The sequence below is a fragment of the Cavia porcellus genome, unplaced genomic scaffold (assembly GCF_034190915.1).
Source record: "Cavia porcellus strain 051 isolate PalLab524CR breed Dunkin Hartley unplaced genomic scaffold, mCavPor4.1 scaffold_25, whole genome shotgun sequence".
Classification (NCBI taxonomy): Eukaryota; Metazoa; Chordata; class Mammalia; order Rodentia; family Caviidae; genus Cavia; species Cavia porcellus.
The window spans coordinates 55,597,125-55,605,144 of record NW_026947508.1 but is presented as its reverse complement, the minus strand read 5'-3'; the positions used below and the strand labels follow the sequence as shown (position 1 = coordinate 55,605,144).

Here is an 8,020-nt window from a genome sequence, read left to right as displayed (position 1 = left end):
CCTACTAGTGAATGTAATGTTACACACCCATACAATGCGCACCACCCCGCGATGTTTTTCAGAGACCTATCCTACATTGCCACTGCATGTTTCCTGACCTCCCCATGCTGACCAGCCTGTGGTGCTTTTCTCCATTCTACCTTGCCACTCACTGCCTATGCTAATTCAGACCCTATGATTCACACCAACCCGTCATGTTTTTCTCACTCCTACTAGTGAATGTAATGTTACACACCCATACAATGCACACCACCCCGCGATGTTTTTCAGAGACCTATGCTACATTGCCACTGCATGTTTCCTGAGCTCCCCATGCTGACCACCTGTGGTGCTTTTCTCCATCCTACATTGCCACTCACTGCCTATCCTAATTCAGACCCTATGATTCACACCACCCTGTGATGTTTTTCTCACTCCTACTAGTGAAGGTAATGTTACACACCCATACAATGCGCACAACCTCGCGATGTTTTTCAGAAACCTATCCTACATTGCCACTGTATGTTTACTCACCTCCCCATGCTGACCACCCCGTGGTGCTTTTCTCCATCTTACATTGCCACTCACTGCCTATCCTAATTCAGACCCTCCGATTCACACCACCCCGTGATTTTTTTCTCACTCCTACTAGTGAATGTAATGTAACACACACCCATACAATGCACACCACCCCGTGATGTTTTTCTCACTCCTACTAGTGAATGTAATGTAACACACACCCATATAATGTGCACCACCCCGCGATGTTTTTCAGAAACCTATCCTACATTGCCACTGCATGTTCCCTGACCTCCCCATGCTGACCACCCCGCGGTGCTTTTCTCCATCCTACATTGCCACTCACTGCCTATCCTAATTCAGACCCTCCGATTCACACCTCCCCGTGATGTTTTTCTCACTGCTACTAGTGAATGTAATGTAACACACACCCATACAACGCGCACCACCCCGTGATGTTTTTCTCACTCCGACTAGTGAATGGAATGTAACACACACCCATACAATGCGCACCACCCCGCGATGTTTTTCAGAAACCTATCCTACATTGCCACTGCATGTTCCCTGACCTCCAAATGCTGACCACCCCGCGGTGCTTTTCTCCATCCTACATTGCCACTCACTGCCTATCCTAATTCAGACCCTCCGATTCACACCACCCCGTGATGTTTTTCTCACACCTACTAGTGAATGTAATGTAACACACAGCCATACAATGAGCACTACCCCGTGATGTTTTTCTCACTCCTACTAGTGAATGTAATGTAACACACACCCATATAATGCGCACCACCCCGTGATGTTTTTCTCACTCCTACTAGTGAATTGTCGATGTCCGCTCCCGGCCGGCAGGAAGGACACACGACAAAGTCTGGTAGTGGACAACCTTTTCTTTTTATTTTCCTTCTCCGTACAGCCTGCCCTGGGTTCTCCCAGCTGAAGCCTCCTCTGGTCCGCTCCCCGCGGCTCCTTTTGTGCTTCAGTCTGCCCCAAAGCCTCTACCGGTCCGCTCTCCGCGGCTCCTTTTGGGCTTCTACTTCCGGGCTTCTATCTGGCTTCTACTTCCGCCCAGGGGTGGCACCGGTATATATACGGGTACAGTGTCCAATCATGTTAAAGTAAGCAAGGCAAGCTGATTGGCTAACATCATCAGTTGCCAGGCAGACTATATTGTTGAGCGGGTTGTTTACGCGGTAAGCAGGAAACTAACATATTCGATGGGAGGGGTAATCTACCTCAGGCCTCACTCTTTACTACAGGCCTCACGTCCGCCAAGTGAGGCGACTGGGCTCGGGGCTGCGGCTCCCAACATCTCCCCCTTTTTTATTTTTTATGAATGTGAGCATCGTAGCCCTTCCTGGACTGGGTGCAGAGGCTTATGCCCTATGCGTAGGCCCACCGTAGGTCCTTGGCTTAGACCCTGGTCAGCCGTCCCATGGTCTGCCAAGGCCCTGAGGCCCTCGTCCTTTTTCTAGGGCCAGGCACAAACTGGACGGAACCTGGATGCACACAAGCTTGTACTCATTCTCTCTCCATAAAGTAATCCCCTCGGAGAGAAATTTAGACCTGGGCAGCATCTAACAGTCCAGCGGCTTACGTGCAGGATGGGGTAGGGCCTGGCTTAGGTCGAGTCATGCTGGGGAGGCACGCTCTTACCCGTCATTGACTCATCTACCCTGCTATATCATAATTTTTTAGAGGAGGAGTGTGGGAAGCTCACCGTCCCTAGACTCGGTCGTAGGCTAGGCGAGCGAGCCATGCATATGCCTGAGGATCTTCTTGTCCATTTCGGGCTACCGCTATTTCTATTCATCTTGTTGGTTGGTCTGTGATGGATCTCCAGTAGGGCAGGTCTGATCTTTAGTCGAGGGCTTTGTTGTCCGTGTCAGTCTCTCCGGTATCCACAGTGGTTCTCGTCCCGATTCCTGTGGGAAAACACAAACCGCGCCTCGGTTCCAGCTGATTACCGGATCCGGGCCCATCCATTGTCCTGTCAGGACATCTTTCCACTTCACCCACCCTTTATGGTTGGGGGAAGGGTTGCAGTGCTCCACAGCTGGGGAGCGATTATCATTATTTAAATTTAAAAAATTGTGTGTGAATAGTGCCATGGATAATCGTGCCTTTGGGGCCAGGCCTTGGCCTACTCCCCCTTTTTGTTTTTGTAAAATTTTTTTGAGGCTTCTATGAGCCCTCTCAATGATTTCTTGACCTTGGGGATTGTATGGGATACCATGTTTTAATTGAACCTCCATCATTTTGCAGAACTCATTGAAAGCTTTGCCTATATAGGCTGGTCCATTATCAGTTTTTAATATTTTTGTTTGCCCCATGCGGCCCAAGCTGCCAGGCAATGATTGATCACATTAGACACTTTTTCACCTGTTTCTGCTGTTGCAAATATGACGCGAGAACAGGTGTCTGTGGAAACATGAACATATTTAAGAGTCCCAAACTCCTGTATATGTGTGATGTCCATCTGCCAAACATCACCAGGGATCAAACCTCGAGGGTTTACTCCCATCGGTATGGCAGGTTTGTATGTGGCACAGGAGTCACATAGTCGCACGATATCTCATGCATCTGCTCTAGAAACCTGGAAATGGTTTGCTAGTGTCCTGGCATTGACATGAAACTTATCATGGAAGGCACGGGCTCGCTCGATTGGTGTTAGTAAGGTAAAAATCCATAACGGGCGAGTGGCAGTGTCAGCAGCCGCATTCCCCTGTGCCATAGGCCCTGGCAGGGATGTATGTGCTCTTATGTGGGTGGTGAAGACCTTATGGTGTCTGTTCTGAAGCAATGTCTGGATAGACAGGAACAGCCCAGCCACTGTGGAAGTGGATCTAATTAAACCGGCAGTCTCAAGCACTTGCATAGCATTGACCACATACCTAGAATCGGAGACAATGTTAATGGCCTCTGAGAACCGTTCAAGAATCATTTTAACGATCTGTAGTTCCACCACCTGAGGCTGATCTGGTTCAAATTGTATGGTAACCGGGGGCTTGCCTAGGATCACATAGGCGCCTATCCCCGTCTTAGAGCCATCTGTGTATATTGTAGTTGCTGGGACTAATGGCTCAGAGGCAGTAACCTTTGGAAAAATTATAGGGTGCTGAGTGACAAATGACAAGATAGGGTCTTTAGGGTATTGATTGTTTATATCCCCATGGAAAACACATCTCAGAATGGCCCAAGTATCTATGCAGGCAGCCAGGGTCTTGATCTGGCTGGCGGTATAGGGTACTCGGATGGCTTGTGGTCCTGAGCCAAAATGTTGGACAGCTCTATCATGCGCTTCAAGGGCCAATGAAGCGACTGCCTCCGGGTAATGCTCTATGACTTTTGTAGGTGAGACCTTAGGGTGTATCCACAGTAGTGGTCCTTTCTGCCAAATCACCGCTGTAGGCTGTAGACTAGTCTGTAGCAAACAGACATCAAAGGGTCGCCCCGGTTCAATTCTGTGTAAGGTAGCCCCACCTAAGGCTTCCTCCACTCTCTGTAAGGCAGCTCTTGCCTCAGGAGTGAGCCTCCTGTGGGAGGCTATATCTGGGTCTCCCTTCAGAAGGTCGAACAGGGGTTTGAGATCTGAATTTGGTATATGTAAATATGGCCTAATCCAATTAATGTCTCCCAATAGCTTTTGCATGTCATTTAGGGTCCTAACGCCATCCGTCCTAATGGTGACCTTCTGCGGAGAGACTAGCATAGGGGAGATTCTCGCGCCTAAGTAGGTCACCATTTCTCCTCCCTGAATCTTGTCGGGGGCAACATGTAGATTAGCTTGTCTCAGGGCCTCGACCAACTGGCTGAGCATATTATTTAGCATGTCTGGGTCCCTGCCGCTGAGCAAAAGGTCGTCCATGTAATGCATACATCTTATCTTGGGAAAGGATTTTCGTAGGGGGGCCAGTAGGGAATCAAGGTAAATCTGACACATAGTGGGACTGTTGGCCATGCCTTGGGGCAACGTTACCCACTCATATCTGAGATCAGGGCTTTCTTGGTTAATGGTGGGCAAAGTAAAGGCAAACCTATGAGTGTCCTCTGGGTGCAGGGGAATTGAGAAGAAACAGTCTCTAAGGTCTATAACATAAACTGGCCAGGACTGAGGGATGGCTGAGAGAGCTGGCAGCCCCCTCTGGACCGCCCCCAGGGACTGCATCTGCGCGTTGACCGCCCTTAGATCATGGAGCAGCCTCCACTTGCCAGACTTTTTCTTAATTATAAAAATGGGGGTGTTCCATGGGGAGGTTGACGGCTTAATATGTCCTAATCTGAGTTGTGTACTGACTATTTCTGACAAGGCTAATAGCTTCTCCTTAGGCAGGGGCCACTGAGGTACCCAAACCGGATCATTTGATTTCCAGGTGATTTTGATCGAAGTGGGTAGGAGAGCTTCTTCAGCGGCCCCTAAGAAAAACCCAATCCTTGCCTACCTTTTTTGTTCTCTACTGGTATTGGGGATGTCCGACCCTGCAGGGCATTGCCCAAGCCTTTGCCGGGGGTATATCCCTGGTTCCTGAGTATATCCTTAGCCTGGGGGGAGCAGTTTGACGTAAGCGTGACATCCATCTGAGTGAGGATGTCCCTTCCCCATAGAGACACTGGCAACTGCAACACAAATGGTTGGAAATGGCCCTGATGACCCTCCTCATCGCACCAGAGCAGGGTTGAAGCACTAACCTGAGGAGCTGACACCATCCCCAGGCCCTGCAGCGTGTTATCTGCAGTGTTGGTGGGCCAGTTGGAAGGCCAATCCTTTCTGGAGATAATGGAACGGTCAGCTCCTGTGTCTAGGAGCCCTGTTATATTCTTGCCATTGACCTTAAGTGAGAGCATGGGCCTTTTATCAAGTGTCATATGGAGTCCCTCAAAGACTTCCCCTGAGGAACCGAAACCTTGACTTTCTCTAATTTTCTGCTTTGAGGGAAATCTCTTGTGGAGACTGGGGAGCAGCAAGAGCTGCGCTATCTTGTCTCCTTTATTAATTACCATAGTACCCACAAGAGATTGAACCATAATTTTAATATGTCCTGTGTAGTCTGAGTCTATGACCCCCGGGACTACTGTGAGACCCCGAAGGGCCGTGGAGGATCTCCCGATCACCAGACCCACGGAATTTTTGGGTAACGGTCCCTTAAAAGTGGTTTCAACCACTTGAACACCCATATCAGGCACTAATATAAGTCCTGAGGCGACACTGAGGTCCACACCTGCTGACCCAGGGGTGGCCCTTGTTGAAGGCTGCCACCCTGAGCTGTCCTGTCTCTGGGGCGGGGGCCCGCCTGTGAAGGGGGCCCCCTCTGGCCGTTTTTTGGCTCTCTAGCATCTTGTCCACAAATACGGTTGCCCTGAGCATCAAAGACCGACCTACACTCCTCAGCTTTGTGTGATCCCTTCTTGCATCGCCCACAAACATATGGTTCTTCATTCCTAGGGCGAGGCCTAGCATCTGCATTGTTTGGGCAGTGACGTTTAATGTGTCCTGGCTCCCCGCAGGCAAAACACCCTTTAGCCTTACATTCCCCTTCTAACCCGCGAGGTCCCCTCTGCTGTATAGCCGCGGCCAGGAGAGCAGCCACTCCCGAGTTGGAGAGCGGCCCCCCTATCTCTCTGCATATCCTAATCCAGGCATTGAGGTCCTTGTTCTTATGAGGAGCTATCGCTGCCTTGCACTCCTTTGTACACTGTTCGAAAATCAGCTGCCTTACCAGCGGTCGAGCCACTCCCGGATCAGAAAATATCTTATCGGCAGCATCTTGCATTCGGGCCACAAAGTCAACAAATGGCTCTGTGGTACCCTGAATTATTTTTGAAAGACACAAGGAGGCTGTTCCAGCACCACTTACTTGCTTCCAGGCGCGGAGTCCTATGGCATTGATTTGCTCATAGACAGCGCCGGGGAACTGGGTCTGGTCATCAGCGTGCCGACCTTCTCCCATAAGCATTTCCTTGTTCCACCCCCGGTTTCCTCGATTGGCGTTTTTCTCAGCCTGCTCGGCAGAGAACTCTGCATACCAGGCTCGCCAATCCAGGTAACTGCCCGAGGGCAGACAGGCCTTTGCCAGCTGAATCCAGTCCGCGGGGGTGAGGGGCCCAGAAGACAGATTCTCCAGCATGGCAATGGTGTAAGGCGCAGTCGGCCCAAAGGTTATAACTGCATTTTTAAGTTCTCTAATCTGTTTTATCTCAAAAGGCTCCCATACATTGCGTCCCTGGCCCATAGCTACTTGTACAGGAAATATCTCGTAGGGGCCACTATCTATCCCAGGTGGATGTACCTCATGAGACAAGCGTCCCCCCTGTCAAAGCCGCCTGTAAAAATACCGACCCGCCGGCGGCGGAGCATAAGACGGCGGCCGTGATTGGGCGGAAAATGGGGGCCCGTGCATCACTTCCTGTTCTGGCGAAAGGGGAGGGAGCTCCCAGGCGGCCGCCTCGTGGCGAGGGACCGCCTCCCTCTCGCGCCGGGGCGCACTCAGGAGCTCTCTACTCCTCCGCAGACCAGGTTGAGCAGAGCGCAATTCGCGGCGTGACGCTGGAAAAGAACCCTGCGACTCCTTATTGAGCGACTTAGGCTCCTGACAGCTGGTCTCTTTGGCCTCCCTGCCATTCAACTTTCCCTCGTCCTCGGAGTCAGACGACTCCGAGGCTAGAGCCCCGTCCTCCTCCTTAGCATCCTTGTTCCCCTTGACAGACACCTCTCGGGAGCTCCCTGACTGGGCCTGCTCAGATACCCTGCGTACTTTTGTAAGCTCTTGAGAGCTTTCTCCACAACCACCCTCGCTCTTAGTGCCGCTACCTAGCATGTTTCCCATTTTTTAATATGTTACTCACCGCGTGAGGCCCAAGGAATCCGCCACTTACGCGTGAGCCTGAGGGGAGTCTAAAAGCCCTGTAGGTGCGCGCCACCCAGAGCCCAGGCTTATCCCCAACTCACCTGTCTCGCAGCTCTGTACTGGAGCGTTGTCCACTTCCACGTCGCGGGGGTGATCAGTCCCCGTACGGGCCACCAAATGTCGATGTCCGCTCCCGGCCGGCAGGAAGGACACACGACAAAGTCTGGTAGTGGACAACCTTTTCTTTTTATTTTCCTTCTCCGTACAGCCTGCCCTGGGTTCTCCCAGCTGAAGCCTCCTCTGGTTCGCTCCCCGCGGCTCCTTTTGTGCTTCAGTCTGCCCCAAAGCCTCTACCGGTCCGCTCTCCGCGGCTCCTTTTGGGCTTCTACTTCCGGGCTTCTATCTGGCTTCTACTTCCGCCCAGGGGTGGCACCAGTATATATACGGGTACAGTGTCCAATCATGTTAAAGTAAGCAAGGCAAGCTGATTGGCTAACATCATCAGTTGCCAGGCAGACTATATTGTTGAGCGGGTTGTTTACGCGGTAAGCAGGAAACTAACATATTCGATGGGAGGGGTAATCTACCTCAGGCCTCACTCTTTACTACAGGCCTCACGTCCGCCAAGTGAGGCGACCGGGCTCGGGGCTGCGGCTCCCAACAGTGAATGTAATGTA

At 51.3% G+C, this 8,020-nt stretch overlaps 1 long non-coding RNA gene across 1 annotated transcript; it reads right to left on the bottom strand.

The window, feature by feature from the left end:
• Positions 1-2,300: 2,300 nt before the first annotated feature.
• LOC134473089 (uncharacterized) lies at positions 2,301-8,005 on the bottom strand. The gene is made up of 2 exons (XR_010043207.1): positions 7,445-8,005; positions 2,301-2,423 (listed from the first exon to the last, which is right to left on the bottom strand). It is a non-coding gene; the product is annotated as an uncharacterized LOC134473089 (long non-coding RNA).
• Positions 8,006-8,020: the final 15 nt, after the last annotated feature.